Source organism: Piliocolobus tephrosceles, chromosome 18 (genome assembly GCF_002776525.5).
Source record: "Piliocolobus tephrosceles isolate RC106 chromosome 18, ASM277652v3, whole genome shotgun sequence".
NCBI lineage: Eukaryota > Metazoa > Chordata > Mammalia > Primates > Cercopithecidae > Piliocolobus > Piliocolobus tephrosceles.
The window spans coordinates 3,268,148-3,292,382 of NC_045451.1; the positions used below are offsets into that span (position 1 = coordinate 3,268,148).

Here is a 24,235-nt window from a genome sequence, read left to right on the forward strand (position 1 = left end):
GGTGGGGTGGATGGGGCCAAGTTGCTTCAGGGACTTGGGAGGCAGAGTCCCGGGAAGGTACTTGAAGACCATCCATGAAACAGCTGGACCAAATCTCTTGTCATATATATTTGCCCTGAAGTGTAAAGAGGTGAGCAAAAGCATTAAGTACATGTTTAATATTTCAACAGCTAATATTTTCATTTAGGTCTTATTTACGCTATAGTAGAACTGTGATTTCTTAGAATCTTTTTTTATGCAAATTTGACAAAACACTAGGGCTCTTGTACAATCAGGCTGTTCCATATGCATGTTGTATAGCGTGGCCGTATAGAATGGGGGGGAAAGTACTGAATTGGAAATCAGGAAATATGAGTTCTGGTCCTGGATGTGTGATTAACCTCTTTGAGACTCAATTTCCATATCTTAAAAATAATGTTAGATTAATGATCTCTTAGGTGCTTCTCAGCTCTAAAATGCAATGACATGGAGCATAATTTGACTATTTAAAATTAGTGTAGGCACAATAATTATTGCAGCTTTGTTTTTATGGCATACTGTTTTAATCATGAACATATCATTTATTTGATGTCAATTTTTTTAAGGAATACAATCTCCAACTAAAACTTTTTTTGAGAAAAAACATCCAGACAAACCACATGAAATTGCTTATATTTGACCATTTTTGACTGAACGAGTGGTAATTTTATGTGGTTCAACCTAATAGTATCTTTTTAAAAAGACCTACTTTAAGGCAAGATTTCCAGACATACGGTGATTTTTTTAAAATTATGTGAAAATCTGCAGTGCATACAGAGAAAGAGGATGTGTTATAAAATCTATTCACTGTAATTTTCCACACATTTTATATCTTAAAAATGAATATAGTTTTTCCTGCTCATATTCTTTTCCTATTAAATAAAACCATACCACCATTTACAAAGTTCTTCGTAGTTTAAAGCAGCTCTTACGTGCTGGTATTTTATAACATCCTTAAGAGGTGGGTAACAGCATCTCTCCAATGTCACAAAGAGGAAACTGAGGCTGAAGAAGTTAAGTCATCTACTGAAGACATCAGAATGGGATCTGGACTCCAGCCAAGATAACAACGTCCCAGAGGTCTTGCTCTCTCCCCTTCTGCCAGATGTGCAGCCCGTGAATGTCAGTACATTAGGAAAGATACAAACACCTTTGATCAAAGATACAATCATCTCCTGATCACCGAACGCACTGAAACGGAGGCTCCTAGTGATGAATGGGATGAACACACATTGAGATGAGAGCTGCTGCCTTCTTCTTTCTCTTAGTGTCACCCCAGAGCGGACAGAGATGTGGCTTGTGCATTCCAAGGCCCGCCCCTTCCTGGGAGTTCTTGGCTCCCCGTAGAGAAGGTGATGTTCCAGGAGTCACGGAAAACTTCTGCTTCAGGAGATCTGTCCAGTGGCCACGGAGCCAGGTCTCGCGTGCCACCAAAGGGCTTCCTGGAAATGTTCCAATAACATGGATTCTTGCCAAGGGGACAGTAAATTTCTATCAGAAAAAATGTGATACTTTGGCAAAAACCAGACCTTGAGAACACATTGATCAGTTGATTTCCCACAAAAGAGAGCGGTAAAGGGAAACACAGCACTGCCGATATTTACAATTGCTAAAATGGTGAGATGACAATTCACAAATCAATCCATGTAATTAAAGCCAACGTGCTGGCCAGGGTGACCGTCAAGTGAGCATCTGAGCCAGAGCCCCATTGTTTACCCGACTGGAACCTCACATGGAAACTAGGGCAAGGGGCTGTGGGGACGACTCAGAAGAACCAGGTCTCTTTAGGAAGCACCTCACCCAACGAATTGACAACAGGGACTGAGACAGGAACCTGTGCACTAATGGTGGAAGCAGCACTAGATTCGTAAGAACCGAAATGTGGAAGGAACACAAATGTCCTCCCTGACGAACCTATAAACAACATGTGATACCCATGTAATGACATACTGATACAGGCTACACCTTGGATGAATCTTGAAAAGACTCTGTTCTGTGAGCAAAGCTCATCACAAAAGACAAATACGGTCCAATTCCATCTTGTACTAGCTAGGGTTCTCCAGCGACACAGAACCCACAGAATGAAAATATACAGAGACGGGGTATTTGTTTTTTATTATTTATTTATTTATTTATTTATTTATTTATTTATTTATTTATTTTGAGACAGAGTCTCGCTCTTTCGCCCAGGCTGGAGTGCAGTGGCACGACCTCGGCTCACTGCAAGCTCCACCTCCCGGGTTCACGCCCTTCTCCTGCCTCAGCCTCCCAAGTAGCTGGGACCACAGGCACCCACCACCACGCCCGGCTAAGTTTTTTGTGTTTTTAGTGGAGACGGGGTTCCACCGTGTTAGCCAGGATGGTCTCGATCTCCTGACCTCGTGATCTGCCCGCCTCGGCCTCCCAAAGTGCTGGGACTACAGGCATGAGACACCGGCCTGGCCAGGAGATTTGTTTGAAGGAATGGGCTCAACTGACTGTGGAGGAAGGCAAGGCCATGATTGACTGGGGCAGGTGGACGGGCTGGGGACCCTGGGAAGAACTGCAGAGGTCCCTCCAGGGAGACCAGCTTTTTCTCTCAAGCTGTGAACTGATTGGATGAGGCTCATCTGCACTGTGGAGATTAATTTGCTTTACTCCAAGTCTACTGATTGAAATGTTAATCTCATCCAAAAAATACCTTCACGGAAACGTCCACAATAATAATGTTTACCAAATATCTGGACACTGTAGCCCAACCAAGTTGACACTTAACGTTAGCCATCACCCACAGATGAAACATCTAGAATAGACACTTCCATAGCCACAGTAAGTGGACGAGGGTAGATGAGAGGGGCTAAGAGAAGGGGATTGTGGTGGAATGGTTTTATATCATACCACAATTTAAAAACAAGCAAGTACATCAGTGAATGTTTGTATAAAGTAATCCAAACACGTGTGTGATAACTTCTTTCTCCAAAAGGCATTTCCTACCAAAATGCTCACCTTCTTTCTATTGGGCTAGGAGGATAGATTTTATCAAAAACACTTGTTGATATCAACAGCTGTCATTCTTCTAGTGAGGAGTTTTCCTTTTTCTTCAAGTAATACAGGGAAACCAGTGTCTCTCCCCCTCCTGCCTCTCACAAACCCACTTCTTTTGTGGAGAGCCATCCAGGCAGCCAGAGGACCCCCAAGAAAGCAACACACGCCACTCAGCCCTCCCTTTCCCTGGTCCAAAACAGGGCTCTACGCTTTGGGGAAAGTTTCTCATGGAAAGATGTGTGCACACGCACTCATGCACACACCCGTGCACACGCACTCATGCACACACCCAGTCCTCAGCAGCAGGTATTTGCCGAGGGGTTCCACACCAGCACACACAGTTGCACAATTGCACCCAAGGCGTCACCTCGGGCAGCCAACGCATGGCACTCTCCCTGCCCGGTACATTCAGACTTTTAGGGACAGCTGTTTGGCTGGATAGGGATGCCAAGAGCTGGAGCAACAGGAAGGAGGCAACGCCGAGTGGTGGAATTTCAAAAGTCCATGGAGATTCATAGGTTTCATCTGCATTTTAGAATCCCAACTGTGGTCCTTACATGATACATGAATTTTTAAACCATGATGGGGATTTTGGAAAAGTAGTATTTCGTAATAAAAAAGGAAGAGGAAAGGAAGAAAATACTACATTAAGCTCTAAGCCAAATAACATTAAAGATATTTAATTATGAGTATGACCTCCAACCTCTGAGAAGAGATGACTGCCTGGTGAGCACCCCTACCCACCTCCACTCCAGGCTGAGTCCCCAGGGGCAGGAGGCAGCTGAGTTTGGTAAATACAAATCCTCCTGGTTCAGGGGTGTGGTCCACATGAGAAGCAGCCAGGGACCACTGGCAAAAGCGGGGACCCAGCGTGGCCCCGAGGAAGGGCAGGCCTGGTCAGGCACTGCCTCATCTCTGAGAGGAGCCAGATGTGGGATTTAGATGTAAAATCTCCCATTTAAAGTACTGGTCATTCATTGAGGTTTGTTTGTAAAAACTGTAGAACAAACACAACTGCAGGCTGGACTGGGTGACCTATGCCTTCCACCACCAGATTGACTTAGATAAAGAAGAGACAATTCATAATAGCTGAAAGGTGGAAGGAATCCAAACGTCCACCCTGAAGAATCTATAAACAATATGTGATACCCACGTAATGACATATTCATACCGGCTACACCTTAGATGAATCTTGAAAATATTCTGTTCCGTGAACAAAGCTGGTCACAAAAGACAAATACTGTCTAATTCTACCTCGTACTAGCCAGGGTACTCCAGGGAAACAGTACTCATGGAATGAAAATATATGGAGAGAGGCAGATTTATTTTAAGGGATTGGCTCATGTGATGGGAAGCTGGCATCAGGGTCCTGGAGCCTGGTAAGCTTAGAGTGGACAAAAAGTCCTAAATGACCTGTTAATTAGGGTCTGGAAATAGTGAATCCATAGATATTCCCCAACCTCACTTTAATTTCCCTCCCTACCCCGTCTTTAGAAGGGCTAATGGGAAAGAAAACACAGGACAAAGAGGAGAAGCAAAGGCTGGGTGTGGACGACCTCCCAGGCACTCAGAACTCTGACATCCTGTGGGATGGGACCCAGGAGGCCGAACAGAGATCACACCTGTCAGGCCAATCGGGGGACAGGGGAATGCTGTGGAATTGGTGGCAAGAGAATGGTGTATTGAGTCAGCGGGTTTCCAAATAGGCTTTATTCTGGGTTTTAGGTCTCAGGACGTTTTCTAGCAGCCTGCCTTAACCAAAGTAAATATGTATTGAAATAAAGGCGCAGAGGCTGGGTGCAGTGGCTCATGCCTGCAATCCCAGCACTTTGGGAGGCCGAGGCAGGCGGATCATGAGGTCAAATCGAGACCACCCTGGCTGACACGGTGAAACGCTGTCTCTACTAAAAAAATTTTAAAAAAATTAGCCGGGCATGGTGGCAGGCGCCTGTAGTCCCAGCTACTAGGGAGGCTGAGGCAGGAGAATGGCGTGAACCTGGGAGGCGGAGATTGCAATGAGCCAAGATGGCGCCACTGCACTCCAGCCTGGGTGACAGAGCGAGACTCCGTCTCCAAAAAAGAAAAGAAAACAGGCCGGCACAGTGGCTCATGCTTGTAATCCGAGCACTTTGGGAGGCCAAGACGGGCAGATCACCTGAGGTCAGGAGTTTGAGACCAGCCTGGTCAACATGGTGAAACCCTGTTTCAACTAAAAATACAAAAATTAGCTGGGTATGGTAGTAGGCACCTGTAATCCCAGCTACTTGGGAGGCTGAGGCAGGAGAATTGTTTGAACCTGGGAGGTGGAGGTTGCCGTCAGCCAAGATTGCACCACTGCACTCCAGCCTGGGTGACAGAGTGAAGACTCCACCTCCAAAATAAAAAAAATAAATAAATAAATACAAGAAAACAAATGAGCAAAATGCATCCCAGTGAGGTGTCCCTGGAACAAAGGTCCTCAGGTTGGAAATGGGATTGGAGTAAATACCAGGGAGGAGGAGCACCCGTCCCGCAGATGGTGCCTCCTGCATGAAGGTAACCCAGCTGGGCTGGCAGATAGGGAAGAAGACACAGTCATACCTTCCAGCAGTGCACGGTGGAGTGTAAGGAACTAGCCATCATAAGACGATGAAATAATTTCTTTACTAAAAGGAAAATAATATGTTATGGGAGCCTAAAGGGTAGCAAGTCTATAAAAGTTGAAGTTAAAATTGTAAAAAGGAAAGAACATCCTGGCAGCTCAGAGTTGCATTCCATCGCATTCCTTGCTGCTGGGCCTCACTTTCTGCCTGGCTTCCTCCAGTGCGTTTAAAAATTGCTCTGAACGCAAACTCAGAGAAAACAGAAGCACTCGGCAAGCGGAGATTTTGCTTCAACTGATGAGGACGGCCTCATTCTGCGAGAAATTCCACTGGCTCACCCCCGTGAGGCATCTTCTGACCAGATACCACCCAGCGTCAGGGAGTTTCACAGAAGCGACTAGATCTACATAAGTAGAGAACACTGTTTTTAGAGAATTTTCAAGTGAGATGCTCTCCTCTGCCAATGAAGACTCTTTGTTCTGCCAGTGTTTAGAGAAATAAGATACCAAAATGGTTAAAAGTCAAACCATCTATTCTTCTAAATACACTATATTGAAAATGACAGATCCGTCTATTCATTTTGGGAACTGTATTCTTCATGCACTATTATTTCTTTTCAACTCCTAGATTATATGCTATAGTAGTTCCTAGAAAAGGAGTCAGATGAAAATAGGGGGAACTGGTGACTAAATTTCACTTGACGTAGGATTAACGCACACGCAATTCATACACTCTAAATCTACACTTGGACAAATTTGTTTGGAAAAACCCTATATGAGATTGCTCATTATTATAATCATCTTGATGTTTCAATGAGTTTTTGGTCTATATTAAAGTTGATTTTAGGATATGGTCATTTCTTGGAGTGACCATATCACTCCAAAAATTGGAGCACACAATTTCACGGAAGCAGGGCAGAGGCGTGTGGGCATATATTTCATGATGGGCACATGGGTGCTGGAGGAAGGAGGTTAAACAAATGATATTTTAATTTTTGGCTGGTTTGCTGAAATGTCAACAGAGCCTGCCCAGCACATCTGAGGATGAAATGAAATTTTTTGTATACCTATGAAACACACAGTGTGTGGCATGGAAGAGACACTGGGTACTTTTATTCATGAATGGGGGCTCCACACCGACTAAAGAAGGGAAGGCATGGGAAGGGGAGAGGAACCGTCCTGGGACAGAAATGAAAGAGAAGGAACTGAGACACCCACCTGCCGGGGCTTTTCTTGGGCTCTGCCTGGCAGAACCCCATTATCTTTCGCATTTCCACTTAGCGCTCACCTTCTTTTCCCCCCGAGCAACCCGCCAAGCCAGGGAAACAAGTCCTGCCAGCCAAGCTCCCGCACCCCACAGGCCTGCCTTCATGTCGTCATCACCATCATCATCAATGACATCTGTAGCTACAGTCACTGGGACTCAGCCGCTTGACTAGCCCAAGCGTCTTTCTGCCTCTGCTTCTGCACAGCTCCTGCTCTTCCTGGAGCTTGCAGGATGGCGTTCCTCAACCTCCTGTGTGTGTCTGTCACCTCTCCTCAATGGGCGGCTCTTCGAAAGGGGGATGTTATTCCCATTGACGGTGCATTCCCACCCCCAACGCTGAGTAAATGCGGCCTAAGTCCTTGGTCAGTAGTTGAATCTTTACTGCCTTTGGGCATATTTGTTGAACATCATAGGGTAACCATTGTAGACAGTTCCATCTATAATGCCAATTAGAATGTCACACTGATTGCATCCCAGCAGGGACCCCTAACAGGTGAACCAGTAATCAAAACCAATATCCGTGGCCAATGTGATGACACAGATATTGCTCTAAAAACCTTCATTTGGGTGCCAAGCACTGTGGCTCACACCTGTAATCCCAGCATTTTGGGAGGCCGAGACGGGCGGATCACTTGAGGTCAGGAGTTCGAGACCAGCCTGGCCAAAAACATGGTGAAACTCAATCTCTATTAAAAATACAAAAAATTAGCTGGGTGTGATGGCACGCATCTGTAATCCCATCTACTAGCGAGGCTGAGGTGGGAGAACTGCTGGAACCCAGGAAGAGGAGGTTACAGTGAGTTGAGATTGTGCCATTACACTCCAGCATGTGAGACAGAGCGGGACTCTGTCTCAAAAAACAAACAAACAAAAAAAGCAAAACCCATCATTTGGGATGGTTTACATTAAATTTTAATGTTGCTTTTTTGTGGATTTTACAAAGGTCACAAATGTACACTTAGATATTTGTGTTCTCCTGCAAGATATTATGAATCTTTAATATTATAAATGTATCGGCCGGGCGCGGTGGCTCACACCTGTAATCCCAGCACTTTGGGAGGCTGAGGCGGGTGAATCACGAGGTCAGGAGATGGAGACCATCCCGGTGAACAGGGTGAAACCCCGTCTCTACTAAAAATACAAAAAATTAGCCAGGCAAGGTGGCTGGTGCCTGTAGTCCCAGCTACTCGGGAGGCTGAGGCAGGAGAATGGCGTGAACCCGGGAGGTGGAGCTTGCAGTGAGCCGAGATCGCACCACCAGCCTGGGTGACAGAGCGAGACTCCGTCTCAAAAAACAAAAAAAAAGAAAAAGAAAAAATATTATAAATGCATTCAATCAAATATCACAAATTAAGAAGGGAGCAACATTGATCATCCCACTGTAAAAACTCCATGGCTCCAGCAACAATCGTATGCCATTAAAATAATGTACATTCTGGAACACTATCAATTGGGATGGGAAAAAACAGGTTCTGCAAGCTACTCAATGTCATACAAATGCCCTGCTTTCTAAACAAGCACATGGCTTACAGTGATGGGAGAAGAGAGGTTCTGGAAAGGGTTAAAACCCTGTGCCTGCAGACACTGCCTGTACCTCCAGACCACCTCCATGTGAAGGTAGCTGCAAAGCCATTTGAAGCCATCTCACTTTCACCAGGGCAGAGGGACGTGGTTTGAATACGAATATCCTTTCCGATTTACAATATTATGTATTAGTTCCATTGTAGTCTGCTTACCTTCCTTGCTACATTTTTTTTTATTTTTATTTTTTTGTTTGTTTGTTTTGAGATGGAGTCTCCCTCTGTCACCCAGGCTGGAGTACAGTGGCACGATCTCAGCTCACTGCAAACTCCGCCTCCCGGGTTCACGCCATTCTCCTGCCTCAGCCTCCTGAGTAGCTGGGAGTACAGGCGCCCGCCACCACACCTGGCTAATTTTGTTTTGTATTTTCAGTAGAGAGGGGGTTTCACCATGTTAGCCAGGATAATCTTGATCTCCAGACCTCATGATCTGCCTGCCTCAGTCTCCCAAAGTGCTGGGATTGCAAATGTGAGCCACTGTGCCCGGCCCCTTGCTAAGATTTTAGGGAGCAAATGACCTCTGGGCAACCCCTTTCAACTACAAAGTTCCATTATCAAAGCAGTATAATATTCTTTAAAGAACACCAACAAATACATGGGCATGCTTTCAGTAACTGCAACTCTATGCCCAGTTCACAGTTAAATACGCTGACATGGCAGGATGCAATGATTTTCCCACATCACAGATCAAGTTATTAGATCAGTTTTTGATTCTTTTCAAAGTGCTTTCTCATATGTCTTTCAACCAAATCCATTTATTGAATCTCTATGTAGCACTGTATCATGCTCTATTCCACATGCTTTAAAAATATGAACTCACTTAAGCCTCACACAGCCTATGAAGTAGGTCCTGCCACTCTCCCTATTTGCAGAGGAGAAAACTGTGGCCCGGCCACTGGTCCTGCAGGTGGGAAGCAGCAGAGGCAGTGTTCAAACACAGGCAGCCTGCCCAGAGCACACGGTTCCAACAACAGCACTGTGCCGCCTCCAACAAACTGTGAGCATCCACTTCCCAAGCTTTGTTCTTTTGTCTTGTGTGGGAAAGGTTTTATTTTAATCAACTATATACACCAGGCTTTGAGAAGCAATTTGTCTCAAACCATAAAAGGATGAAACTTGGATGACAATTGTAAGCCTCTCCATTCCCCTTCCCCCTCGGCCCTTCTAAAGGCCTGTCATCTGTGGGCCCACCCACCCAGAATCCACCTGGCCAAGACCCACCTGTCTAAAACTCTCCTGCCCAGAATCCACCTGGCCAAGACTTACTTGTCTAAAATTCACCTGCCCAGGACCCACCTGTCTAAAACTCCCCTGCCCAGGACCCACCTGTCTAACACTCACTTGCCCAGAACTCCCCTGCCTAGGACACACCTGCCCAGAATCCACCTTCCCAGAATCCACCTACCTAAGAGCCATCTGCCTGGAACTCACCTGCCCAGGACCCATTCACCCAGGACCCACCTGCCCAGGATCCCACCTGTCCAAAACTTACCTGACCAGAATCCACCTGCCCAGAACCCACCCACCCAGAATCCACCTGCCCATGACCCGCCTGCCCAGGACCCAGCTGCCCAGAATCTAGCTCCCTTGAACCCACCTTCTCAGAATCTGGCTGCTGAGAATCCACCTGCCCAGAACCCACCTATTCCAGAATCCACCTGCCCAGACCCACCTGCCCAGGACCCACCTGCCTAGGATCCATCGATTCCAGAATCCAACCACTCAGAATCGACCTGCCCAGAACCCAACCCTCCTGCCCAGAAGAACCCACCTACCCAGGATGTACCTGCTGAAGACCCACTCCACCTGCCCAAGACCTAGTTGCCCAAGACCTACTCCACCTACTCAGGAGCCATCTGCCCAGGACCCATCTGCTCAGGACCCAACTGCCCAGGCCCTCACCCACAGACAGCCAGGTATGGCCACACCTGAGTCCTTTCCTCATCAAATGACTTCTGATGTCCACCTCCTTGGGGCTAAGTCTTGGAGCTGCCATTTGCTGCCTTTGTGAGTTTGGGTGAGTTACACTGGGGGACAGAACCCTCCAAGCAGTGTGAACTCCAAAGAGCCAGCACTCCCAGCAAACTCACCCACACCAAATCTGGAAGAGCAGCCATGTCTTGTGGCCTTCCAGGAACACCAACTGCAGCCCAAAGTCATCCCCAGACATTTCCCAAGCCAGGTACAAGTGACACCCACGGCATGCTGCCTGGCCACAGAAGCAGGTCTTTTGCCTTTTACCCTTAACCGTTTTGAAGTCAGTGATGTCCCCAAAGGGGCAGGTCTTTGGCCTTTTATCCTTAAGCATTTGGGAGTCAGTGATGTCCCCAAGGCGGTTATTGCTTCCCCAGGAAATCACAGTTTAGTGGCAGATCCTTTCAAACCCACAGCAGCTGTCATGCCTCAGGCAGTCAAGCAAGCTTGAGGGACATAGGAAGAGAGCATCCCAGGCGCGTTCTGATCAGTGGGAATCTAAGATCTCCTGGGGAAGGTGAGATCTGAATGTGTCCTGGAGAGCAGGTAGGCATTTGTGGTAGACACTGTAGTGGGCCACCCAGAGTCCCCCTCAACCAAGCGCTGTCCCGCCAGCTGCAGAAAGTGTCGACTATTGACAGCCCCTATCTGGGGACTCTCCAGGAACCGCCCTTCTTGAAGGGAAGCTCACCCAAGCACTGGACACACCCTCCCTGGACACAGCCCATCCCCAGCGAGTGACCAGTGCATGGGTGCAACACCTGGCCCCCTGCCTCAGATGGAGCGACTCTCAGGGCTCCCAGATTCAGAGCCCTCCGTGGGGTCGGCCGAGGCCTCTGTTGCAACTATTCCTCAGTTCACCTTTTTCTTCTGCCCACCCTGGGTCCTGCCATTCTTCAAGTGTGGCTCCTGAGAGCACTGGCCTGCGTGCCCCTGCATGCAAATCACAGCTGACCGTGTGAGCACTCACCGCAGGGGAACAGCCTTCCACCACCTCCACCTCCGCCTCTTGACCAAGCCCTTTAGGAGCACCAGGCCTCAGCTTCCTCATCTGTAAGACAGGGGTCAAAATGATCTTAATTCTCAGCGGGTCATAAGCATGAAATGAGAACGTGCACAGAAAGTCCTTACTCAGGCTTGGTGTGGAGTGAACACACAATAGAAGCGGTGATATGTGGCCGGGCGCGGTAGCTCACGCCTATAATCCCAGCACTTTGGGAGGCCGAGGCGGGCCGATCACGAGGTCAGGAGATCGAGACCATCCTGGCTAACACGGTGAAACTCCGTCTCTACTAAAATACAAAAAGTTAGCCAGGCGCGGTGGCGGCGCCTGTGGTCCCAGCTACTCAGGAGGCTGAGGCAGGAGAATGGCGGGAACCCGGGAGGTGGAGCTTGCAGAGAGCCAAGATGGCGCCACCGCACTCCAGCCTGGGCCACAGACCGAGACTCCTTCAAAAAAAAAAAAAAAGAAAAAAAAAGAAGTAGTGGTATGTATGATGATGTTCTTCGTCACAGAAAGCATGTAAATACAGAAAGACACAGAGAAGACAGTAAATTCACCCATGGCTCTACTGCCGGGAAACAGGTCGTACCACGATTTCAGGTTGGGGGGGGGGGATGCACGCGCATGCGCACCAACACACGGGCCTCAGGAAAATAAACTCAGAAATCCCAGCGTGTACGCTGTGGTACCCACACACGCGTCTGCCATTCTCACCCCCTTTTCTGCTTTAATTTTCTCCTTAAATTGGTCATTTGCTGTGAAATGCACATTCCACTTCTGGGTAGTGTGCACCGCCCGTCTCCCCCACGGAGTGCAGGAAGGTAGCAACGGGCTGTGCTCCAGGCTGAGGCCACACAGCTGGGGGGTGGGAGGGCGCACGCGGGGGCAGCCTCGGTGCACGAGGCCTTTCATTTGTTGGTTACAGCCGGAAGAATTCGGATATAGTTGTTGACTGAGAGAAGAATCCAAAACTGAGGAGCGGAAAATAACGAAGAATGAAGAAAAGAAACAGGAAGAGGTTGACCTTGTTGATGGAAAAGAGCTCCTCTTTCTCCAAAACCAGAAGGAAAAGGAAGATTTAGAGATCAAAGGAGGGTAAGTTTCTCCCGGATAATATGGATCCAGTTGCATAATGCGGCCAGGATGTTATCTGCAAAGAAGCTGTGGGGAGGAGAAGTCAGGGCAAGGAGAGCAGGGCTGAGATTGTGGGAGATTCAGCCGGAAATGACAAAACAGAAACAAAACGTGACCAAGGCCATTTGGGGTCCAGCTGAAGTTCAGTGGCTTAGATGCGGAGTAAGTCCCATGAGCAGTGTTGCACGACTTTGCCCACAGCTGTTCACATATGGACTTTGCAGCTCTCATTCACTCCGGCCATGGCGGGAGAGCCAGAGAGCCAGGCAGGTGCGTGGGAAGGGAGAGAAGAAAGGGAGGACGCGCTGCCGATTCCGTATTTACCTTAGTAGCCATCCAGACACGCTTCCTTCTCCAGTCCCCAAACTGGAAGCGGCAGAAACTGTCTACCAGTTAGACGGGAGGTGTCAGTGCCCCTGGAGGCTGTGGCCATTGCCAGGGAGACCCCACTCTGCACAGCTCACAAACACACCGTGTGTGTGTGTGTGTGTGTGTGTGTGTGTGTGTGTGCAGGGTCCTCACCCGCCCTGGGCAGCAGATGGGGAGTTCCACGTCCACTTTGTCACGCAGACAATGAAGGGGACCGCAGAAGGGGGCTTCCCCAAGGACACAGAGCCAGTGGGCGCCTCGCTGTGTGCCCCTCAGCGGGCGTTTCCACACTGCCTGGCAACTTTGAGAACAGCCGCTCTCGCTGGGTCCCCAGTGAAACTTGAAACCATTTGCATCTGCAAGTACTTTACTTATTCCATTTGAAAGGCATGCACATTTTTAAAGGGACACTGTTTTTAGCTCCTGCATCCCTGAGTCATCCCACATAATCTGACTTTATGAGACAGGGTCCCCTAAGGAGTGTCCTTGCCTTGCCAGTCCTGTCTGGAAAGCTGTGAAAACAAAGTGGTGCCATATTTACTGTTTTAAAATTATGGACTACCTAGAAAAAAGGTGAAATAGTAAAAAAAGCAAAACTTTTAATATTCAGTGGCAGACAGAAAATATGGAAAAATTAAATGTTAATGTGTTGGGATGACTGGATTTTGAACACATTTTATTCATTGAATTGATATGAAGTTTATGGAACGGATAAATAGCGCTTGTTTCATACGATTATATATTTAGGTATTCGCTGACATACATCTGTATACATAAACATGTATGTATCTCTGTGTTTACATATAGACACACATAACATGTATGCATGAAACACATACATTTGTACCAGATTACTAAACCAGAAATTGTGTTGCTCATCCTACTGTATTATACGAAACATCAGGCAACAGTAGGTATTGGAAAATGCCAAGTGTGCGTGATCCCGGCAAGGGCAGATCCTGCCACTGGAGTTCTGGAATGCATCTCTCCCCACTTGGCAAAGATGCAGGGTGCAGAGGGGGTGTCAGCAGAGGGGCTGGGTGCAGAGGAGTTGCAGACTTACCACAGGAGGACTTTGTCAAGAGATGTGAGTTTTCTGGACCTCCAGGATACCCACAATGGGGTGACAGAATCACCTGTGGAGTGGAGTCTTAGTATTGAACTTGGCAGCTGCTACCGGATGCTCTTCTGGCACCTATGTTTTCAGAAAAGCAGGAGCTGGCCAAGAGTATGTGCCAGATTTCTCCCTGGATTGGACTGATTCTGCACTCAGCCCAGCTTTTTTTTTTTTTTTTTTCTTTTTTTGAGACAGGGTCTTGCTCTGTCACCCAGGCTGGAGTGCAGTGGTGTAAGCTCGGCCTGCTGCAACCTCCACTTCCCCAGTTCAAGCAATTCTTCTGCCTCAGCTTCCTGAGTAACTGGGACTACAGGTGTGTGCCACCACGCCCAGCTAATTTTTGTATTTTTAGTAGAGACGGGGTTTCACCTTGTTAGTCAGGCTGGTCTCGAACTCCTGACCTCAGGTGATCTGCCCACCTTGACCTCCCAAAAGTGCTGGGATTACAGGCGTGAGCCACTGTGCCCAGCCTCAAACCAGCTTCAATCTGAGGGATGTGCATGCTCTCTACAGGCCCCACCGGTCTTTCTAGGGTCCTTGGCCCTTATGTGCACTTCCTCTCTGAAGACGTCCTTCCTCCACCATGTTGTCCCAGCCTGAAATGTCCCTCATTATGGAGATTTGAGAGGTGTCTCCCACTGACCCCTCTCTCAAGGGGTGAGGGTTTGCCTGACCAGACACCAGAGCTGGGGCACACCCCCTCCAGTTCACCCTGATGAGCTCCTTAGGCCACCACAGGGTCAAAATCAGGTTTAATAGCAGCAGCATTCACAGTAGTCACAATATGGAAACAACGCAAGCATCCCTCTGCGGGTGAATGGATAAGTAAAGTGTGCTGTATCTCCACAATGGAATATTACTCACTCATGAAAAGGAGGGAACACTGGCACATGCCACAGCGTGGATAAACCTCGAAAGCCTTACGCTGCGTGGAGGACGTCAGGCACAAAATAACCATAGATTGTTATGAGCCCAGTTGTATGAAATGTCCAGAATAGGCAGATCCATAGAGACAGAAAGCAGATCTGAGGGGACCAGGGTCTGGAGGAGTCGGGGATGGGGAATGGTTGCTAATGGATCCGAGAGGGCTTTCCTTTCTGCATGAGGACAGTGTTTTGAAACTAGAGGTGATGGTTACATAACACTGGGAATGCACTAAATGCCACTGAATTGTACACTTTTTATTTTATGCTATGTGAGTTTTACTTCAGTGAAAAAAATAGATGTAAGGCTCAGAGAAATTTAGGGGTTGGAGGGTAGGGATTTAGGATTCAAAGGAGCTTGACTAAGGAGCTGAGAATCTTAAATATATTTCCAGTGTCACTGGGTTACTGGCTGACCTCTGTGTGTTACCTTGGTACCCAACCCCAATCGACTGCTTTGTTCTATGAGAAAAAGCACTCTGAGCTTCAAGTAACTGAAGTAACTGACTTAGAAACAAACCTTTGGAATATACTCTTTTCTTTTTAATTGTTGGGGACTATCTGTAATTTAGTCTCTAAAATATAGTTAATCTTTGACTCTTGCTCTGAATTAATCAATAAAAAGACATCATAGTAGTAATCTTTGGGGGAAGTGAAATTCAATTTAATCCATTTTTTCTATTTGTTAGCTCCTCTGGTAATTGGTTTGATGGGGAAGAAGTTTGAAGTTATTGGTTAAATAGAGGTTTTTGGATTATCTGTGAATTTCAATTATCCATGCTTCACCTGGCCCCAATTAGCACTAATAATCGAGTTAACTGAATAGAAGTCATTTCCCATCATATCAGTTTTGCTATAGGCTTATTAATTGTTTCACTAATGGGCCCCCCAAAAGACAAAGCCCCTTTCTCCGTCAGGCACTCACACCCCTATACCACAATTTGTCAAACTAGTGCTATATTGTTAATGGTATGAAACAAATGCTCTTAGTAACAAAACGTATGTAGCTGGGGAGTGAAACCAGAAATGTCTAAAGTGCATTTATAGTCAGAAGGTATTACAAGACATTTCTGAAGTCTAGTTAGAAATCTTAATCAACGTTTTCAAGTGATTTGTATTTTCAATTTCAATTGAGGTTGTCACTGTCTTAATTTATCCTGATTTAAATTAAGACGGCTTTTAAAAGTGCCTGTTAATTTTAGCAATCTACCCATTTTCAGATGTGTTATTTATGTTTACCAATCACAATCTACATGCCTTTTAAGGTTTCAAGTTCTCTTCTTGGACACATTTGTATTTATATTAAACACAATAAATATCTCCCATTCCAAGAGCCCAGTTTTGACCTTCTTTGATCTCTGAGTCCCAACATCCCTTAACTTGACATATAAATTAGCCCAGCCCCTCCCGGGAGGCTGGGACCTGAGGGTAGTGTTTCCTCCACTCCCTCGCCCGCCCCCGTTTGAATCTCCAGCATCATGTTTTTCCATTGCCATGGAGATGCAGCTATGTACACAGAGTGCAACAAACCCAGCGAATGGGAAAAGTCCCGGCCGAGATAGAATTACTAACTAAACAAATGCTATTGGTAACAGGGTGCCAGGGAGGGATACCCAAGTTCTCCTTTTCTCCCCACAATCAGATTACAGGTAAAAGTGCAAACAGCTAGATGAAAGCTGACACAGTGGTTCTTTTAAAGACACAGCAGACATATTACTCTCAGGAAAACACGGCGTTGGGTGCAGATCAGATCGACAGGAGAGCTGTGCAGATGTGGGAGGTTTAGTGCGCCTTTTGTAAAAATATTGCTGTCCTAAACCCCAGATCATGGTCTTATGGCTAAATAAAGAAAACAGAGCAAACAACTGAGAGTCCAACAGCAGCAAGGACTGGGTGAAAAGCCCTGGCGTTCTCTCCGATAGCACTCTCCATATTGTCATGTGTGGGGCGAATAATAATTGGTGCCTCACTGGCACTGGCACACGGCTACTCGCTGAGGCAGTTTCACCCAAGAATTAATAAATTAATTAACACACCGTTCTTTTTATGGTTTCTAAAATAAGAAAATTGCCTATTCAACCCTCTGAGTACCCGATAAATAGGCTTCTATGTTTTGCTTTTGTAGGTATCATTTATGTCCTTTATTTTTATTTATTTTTAATGGTATATTTGATCTTGGTTAAAGAACCATAGATAAATTAGAAAACACAACTATGTGATGAAGAAGTAAATGGAAATTTTCATTTAAAGAAAGTCTGATTTTTTTTTTTTTAGATAGGCAGTTTACAAACATTTTCTAAATGCAAAAATCATATGGAAACATATAAAGTGTTCATTATTTTGTGACTTTGGTAAATCGAAACTGACCATGGTCCAATGTGTGAACTTGTATCTATCCTCCTTGCCTACTTTTTGTGACATATCTCAGTCACTTTTCTTGCAAAACATGATTGAACTCAGCCGTGTGTGTGGATTTCTGTGTGTCTGTCAACTTTTCAATTCTACTTGATTTAAGGTTTGCAAACCCCAAAGCTGTCTCGAACAACCTCGCAGCAACAGCATGCTGGTGGAATAGTTTCAGGTGCCTTTTATCAGTCTTCTCAGTTAGTTTAAAAATATTATTAATTTGCCAGTTAGTCTCGACAATCTCTGAATGTTTTTGATAGTTATTCAATAGAGTTATAAATAGTGTAGTTTTTTTGTTTTAAATAGCATTTTTCTCATTCCTGAAGATTGTTTTCTACCCCCATTTTCCACTTAACTTTAAACGAACTAAAGTGTTTTAACTTCCCTTAGAAGTTATTTCCAGGTAACAAAAATCAGTCAAGAAAATGTTAAAGTCAACTTAATTTTCCTTTTCTAATTTTAAAATATTTAGTTCATTCTTTCAAGCAAATCTTTCCTTCTCAGTATGAAGACTTTGTGGGTTTGTCCTGATCAACATCCTCAACCCAGATTTCAAACCTGGGTATTGTCTGAAAGAAATGGCCTTTTAAAAATATTAACCTCCCCAAGCATTATGGGGCTTTCGCTAGTGCAAAATTGGCACCCCTGGAGATGTATTCAGAAAAGAAACTTCAATAGAAACTGCTCTGCATGGTTGTGATGAGATACCATAATGTTAGGGCAGGTGGGCATCAGCTGGAGCTTGGGAAGTCAGATTCCAAAGGGATTGCTGAAGTTACCAATATTTGCCAAATAGTCCTCTACACAACATTGCACAATTTAAACACCTGTTTCTTAGCAACCTGGTAGACTAGGTAAATCCCATCGCTACTTTAGTTTTCTTATATAAGATATGTACTATAGAAAATAAGAATACCCCCAGCCTGACCAATATGGTCAAACCCCGTCTCTATTAAAAATACAAAAATTGGGGAGCCTGGCATGGTGGCTCACGCCTGTAATCCCAACACTTTGGGAGGCCGAGGTGGGTGGATCACAAGGTCAGGAGATTGAGACATCCTGGCTAACACAGTGAAACCCCGTCTCTACTAAAAATACAAAAAATTAGCCGGGCGTGGTGGTGGGCACCTGTAGTCCCAGCTACTTGGGAGGCTGAGGCAGGAGAATGGCATGAACCTGGGAGGCGGAGCTTGCAGTGAGCCAAGATTGTGCCACTGCACTCCAGCCTGGGCGACAGAGCGAGACTCCGTCTCAAAACAAAACAAAAACAAAAAACAAACAAAAAAAATTAGCCGGGCGTGGTGGCATGCGGCCTGTAGTCCCAGCTACTCAGGAGGCTGAGACAAGAGAATTGCTTGAACCAGGGAGGCGGAGGTTTCAGTGAGCTGAGATTGTGCGACTGCACTCCAGCGTGGGTGATAGAGCGAGATTCTGTCTCAAAAAAGAAAAAAAGAAAAGAAAAATACCAGCCTGGTACAGTGGCTCACTCTTATAATCCCAGGACTTTGGGAGGTTAAGGTAGGAGGATAACTTGAGTCCAGAGTTTGAGACCAGTCTGGGCAACATAGCAAGACTCTATCTCTGCAAAAAAAAAAATTTGTTTTAATTAGCCAGGTGTGGTGCTGTGTATCTGCAATTGCAGCTGCTTAGGAGACTAAGGTGGGAAGATCGCTTGAGCCCAGGTGTTCAAGGCTGCCGTAACCCCTAATCAGGCCACTGCACTTCAGCCTGGGTGACAGAGTGAGACTTCATCTCAGAAAATAAAAAGAAAAGGAAGAAATAAAGAATGAAAGAAAGAAGAAAGAGAAAGAAAGAAAAAAGAAAAAGAAAGAGGCAAAAAAGAAAGGAAGGAAGAAAAGAAAGAAGAGGAGGAAAAAGGAAAGAGAAAGAAAAGAAAGAAGAGAGAAAAAAATGAAGAAAGAAGCAAGCAAGAGAGAGAGAGGAAAATAAATGCTTCGTAACTTTGCCAGTTTTTGTCATTATGGATGTTATAACATAATTATTTGTATTATTGTAAATAATACAATTTTTAAATGGTGTCTATCGAATGAGCAAGCATTTCTCTGAAGCGCTTTATGTATGATGTGGTCTCTTGGATGTGGCCTGTGATGCCCGCGCTCCCAGGCACCTAGGCACAGCATTTCAGGAATGGCTGCTTTGCTTCCTTTCAGAACAAACGGGAAAACGTAGTGGCGGAGAAGCACACAGACCTCCCTAGGCCGGCCCAGGAGCACTTCGCTGCTGCTGTGCGGGGAACGAAGTTCCCACTTGGTCACAGACGCTTCTGTGTCTGAAGAGGCGGCTCATTTAGCATGAAAGGAGGTGGCTGCAGCAGGGCGAGGAGGCCCGGCCTTCCGTGCACACAGTACTCACCCTAACCTTCACTCAACCTCTCCACGCTCCCACTCCCCCAAATCTGCCTGCCCCGTGATACACACATGGAGCTCTGGCTGAATGCTCATTTAAAAGAGTTTAGTCTTTGTTAAAAAGTTTCCTAGGATTTTCACTGGTTGAAATCAAGGATGTTGTCTGAAAGCCTGTGTGTGCGTCATCGTGTTTATAGTCTTCTATACTCTTTGCGAGGCCGTATTCATTTAAAACCCGCTTCTCTCCAAAACCTCTGCTGCCCATGGCTATCTAAATGCACTGAAAATAAAATCTGTAAGGTTCATTTATATGTGGTTTAAGTTTCTCAAAGGGTCAATATATTGCTTTGGATTGTTAGAAATCAGAGGTATTCTTTTAAATTGGCATTGTTATATTTGAAATAACAAAAGAAATCTCCCGGGAGCCATTTAGAAGCAGTTTGTTAGGACCAAAGTTCCCCAGTAGTTGAATTGTACTTTTCCGGTTAGCCTGCATGCTATGACATAAAGAATGATGGAGAAGCGTTGTGAGTTGCTGAAGTGGAGTGTGTGCATGACAGTGTGCGTCTCATGAACGCACCCATGGCAAGTGTGAGCCACGCTCTTACTTCTGTGTGTGGCTCTTGAAGGCCTCCGTGAGGGCTGCTGTTCCGGAATGCATGTGCCCAGTCAACCTATGTTACTGAGACCGAAGAATAATTTCAAACATGATACCAATGAAAAATAAAGCCTCGCCAATCAATCTTGTATGCTATCATAAATCAGTCAACTCCCAAAACCTAAAACCCACCAAAATGGCAGGAAGGAGGTTATTTCAAAATGAAACAAATTTGTAAATAAAGGAACTTCATTTTGCTGGAGAAATGTCAGTCCTGAAACTCGTTATTGCTGTGCAGATAACTGTTGCAAATTAAATGTCCCCCCTTGTGGCATAGACAATAGAAAAGTCTTTGAAACATTATATTTAAAAATGCTTTTTCTAGTTACGAAGATATGCAATGGTTTTTAACCATATAATTTGGTGCATATAAGTAGCCTCTAAATAGGTTGCCATGAGTGAAGACTGACAAAGAACGTTATTAAGCCTTTAAAGAAGGCAGACAGCTATGCCATAGTTTTCAGAAAAAAGGCACCTTTCCCAGTTTTACTGAGAACAAGACGACGATTTTCTCTTACGAGAACATGAAAGCCGTAAATTTCTCCTTTTCTCCCCATTTAAGTGGATAGGACTCAACACGGACGAGGAAGCTCTGCTCAGCTGTCAGCTTTTTTATTTTTTAGGTTGAGATTCAGGCCTTGGCAGTTTTTAAAGTTAATGGTTAACTGCTCTGAAATCTTGATGGCATTTCAGTGGAAATATAAATATGCTACTTTCCACAGTATTCTTCCTTATTTTTTTTTTATTTTACCCTAAAAGTCTAAAAGTTTTGTACCAGTGTGATTCCTGCCGACTGAGGTGGAAACTCTCTACCTGGCACTTATTTCAACAGGGAATTTGGGATAAATAAGATGGGTAACAGGAAGGCTGAATACTCTCAGACTGAATACTTAATTTGCACATTAAAAGCTGATCATTAATCCTATATTTTAATCCTACAAATGTCAGGAGCTATTATTTCCTAGGGCATATGACGGTGCTAGGAATAAACTGGACTGTGTTTTGTTACAAAGCCCGTGAATAAACATAAGAACAGTTGCTGTATCAAACCCAAAGGCCATTAAATACTACTTTAGGAATCCATTTGTTATCACATTACCACTAAGGGTAGGAATCCTACAGCACATGATAACCAAAGAATCATAACTGGAAGAGAATGTTATTAAAATCCAACTATAGCTACAAATACAACATCTATAAATATATACATACACATTCACACATATTATGGTACTGCAATGCATGCCTGAAGTTTCATGTTATTTAAGAGAAATAAAGAATAAGGCTTCAAGTAGCCAAAGGACCATTGATTTTTTTCAGTGTTCGAGAAAAACCCAGAAACAGAGATCAAGCTAACATGTTTAAAGCATAGCTGGCCAAATGATGTTTTCAAGTGATGCTAACATAAATCAGTAGGACCAGCAATAGTTTACCTAAATTCTGAGAAATCAGCAAATCAAATAAATGAAAAGGCTGCCTTTGGACCAAATTGTAGTTTTTAACAAGGCTGCCTCCTGAGTGGGATGTGCTTGTTCATTAAGCTTTTTAAGCTGGGATTCACTAATGCCACTTGAAAAGGGTGGGCACCTTGCAATCCAGACACCGAACAATGCTGCCCCGAAGCTTATTAAGTTTAAGTTTTATACAAATAGCTACTTAGAATGATTTGCTCAAAAATGTGCACACTGATTTCAAAATAACAGTTCTTACAGTCGAACAAAAAACAAAGGAAAAATGAAGCTGAAACAGTGACAAGAAATTAGGTTGCTCTTGATTTTATTCTGAAATGGTACATTTGAATGACTTTCTAATTTTAACATGACTTTTAAAATGTGTAGGTCTTAAATAAAGTTAACAAACTAATGAATGAATATATGCAAATTGTCAGCCTGAAAAACATAAAAGCAAAATGCAGTACATTTTCCCCCAAACATCTGAGTTTATATCCTTCTACATTTTGTCAAATTCGAGATCCTTCTGAGAAACTTTAAAGAGAATGTGTTATTTGTTTCAGCTAGAGCTACGTTCATTGTGTAAAAATAGGGGCTCGCAATTACAATGTGGCGTTGGTTGTAGAGATAAAGCATCACGAGGCTCCGGATCATTTTAGAAGCAGAAAATGGAACCTATCTGCTCCCGTCCACCAGAAGGAGAGGGAGGGAGCCGAGGAGCTTTCACCGCAGGAAAGACTCATTCTTTATCTGGCCTTTAGAGCCAGCTCAGAAACTAATGGGAACGCTCGACACTCTTCTTCAAACTCCTCTCCAATTCCCATCCCAGAGTTCAGCGTTGCATTTGAAACCATTAAAGGGGCTGCTTTACTATGCTAGCAATGGGGAGTCTCCTTTTCAATGTTGTCAATAAAATTAATAATTGTTATAATCTCTCTTAAAACGCCATTGTACTATATCTTAACCGGTTTATTTTATGAACACAAGAGTTGAGAAGCTAAGTCCTTGGGGTGTTACAAACATGTTTTCTACTGTAAATCAGAATTCTTTTTTACTACCTAACGTAGGCAAATGTATAGATTTTTAAAATCTTAAATGCAACATACAACAAGGAAATGTGAAGGGGTGAGCAACAACAAAAAATGCCCAGATGGGAACGGGGTGCCGACCCTTCCCCGAGAGAGGAAGGAGCTCTCTCCACGGTTCTCTGCCGAGTGGGGGGCGGGAGCCCTGCACCCGGGGCTGCAGTTTCGGCCGGACCCCCGGCGGCCGTGTGCCCGGAAAGAGGATCCCTGTCCTGTGTGCACAGAGCTGCTGATCAGCATCAAGCCCTGCGGAGCCCAGGCAGGAACAATGCACCAGGGAATAGACAGAGGACATGAATCCCACCTCTCCTCCTCTGACCGTGCAAGACAAGATTTTAGTTTTCTGAAAGAAACACAAATAAAGCAGAGAGCTCAATAATTAAAGTCTGCTGTTCCAGGCCCAAGCGCCTGTGATTAACCGGAGAATATTTAGGCAGCGCTGCCATGCTTCTTGGAAATATTGAGAATGTTTCTCCCAGAGAAAATGTGGTACTGTTGAACATTTTCAAAAAGCTGAATGTGTATGAACTCCCCAAACACCAGGCACATCTGCTTGTCTGACACTCAATACTGTTGTAAGGTTTTGTATAACTCACTTCCTGTCTTTATAAGTACACAACAGGATATTTAAATAACAAAGACAAGACGCCAGGCAAAAAAAAGGGGTGCTGCTAACACAACATATCCATCTCCAATTCCATCTCTATGTGTTCGAGTTGCAGAAATAACCAACATACTTAGAATCCTGTTGCTTGCCTCCAATTGTGCAGGGTAACAGGCAAAGGGACGAGTGTTTATCTTGGGCCCCTTCACACTGGAAGGGGCAGTTTGTCTCCTAGCGTAAAAGGCAGCCACAGCCACATTTATTTGCTCAGGGGTTTCTGAGGTCCACCATGACCTCCAGATCCCTTTCCAGTCATAACAAGCAAACACCTGGAGGGACGCATGTGGATGGATTTTTGAGGTCCCCCCAAAACCCACCCTTATATGTAAGATCTTCCATTATGTTTGTATTCACTTTTTAACATACATGACCTTTGTTTCGTGCTCATAGAGATACAATGCCACTTCAAATATATTCACTAAAATTACTTCAGTTAAAGAAAGGCTTTTTTAAAATTTAATCGAAGTGCTCTTGTAAATCTTACCTTCCGAGTTTGGAATCCTAAAATAAAAAGAAAGTCTTCACCGTTCTATCACCTCCTTCATAGAAAAATTACTGATTGCATAGTATAACTTACTCACCATACCTTTCGTCTTGTTCTCAGTCCAGACTCAT

At 44.9% G+C, this 24,235-nt stretch overlaps 1 long non-coding RNA gene across 1 annotated transcript; it reads right to left on the reverse strand.

Moving 5' to 3' along the window:
• Nucleotides 1-599: 599 nt before the first annotated feature.
• LOC111551034 lies at nucleotides 600-24,235 on the reverse strand. Its single transcript, XR_002734248.2, has 3 exons — nucleotides 24,207-24,235; nucleotides 11,415-11,495; nucleotides 600-1,460 (listed from the first exon to the last, which is right to left on the reverse strand). It is a non-coding gene; the product is annotated as an uncharacterized LOC111551034 (long non-coding RNA).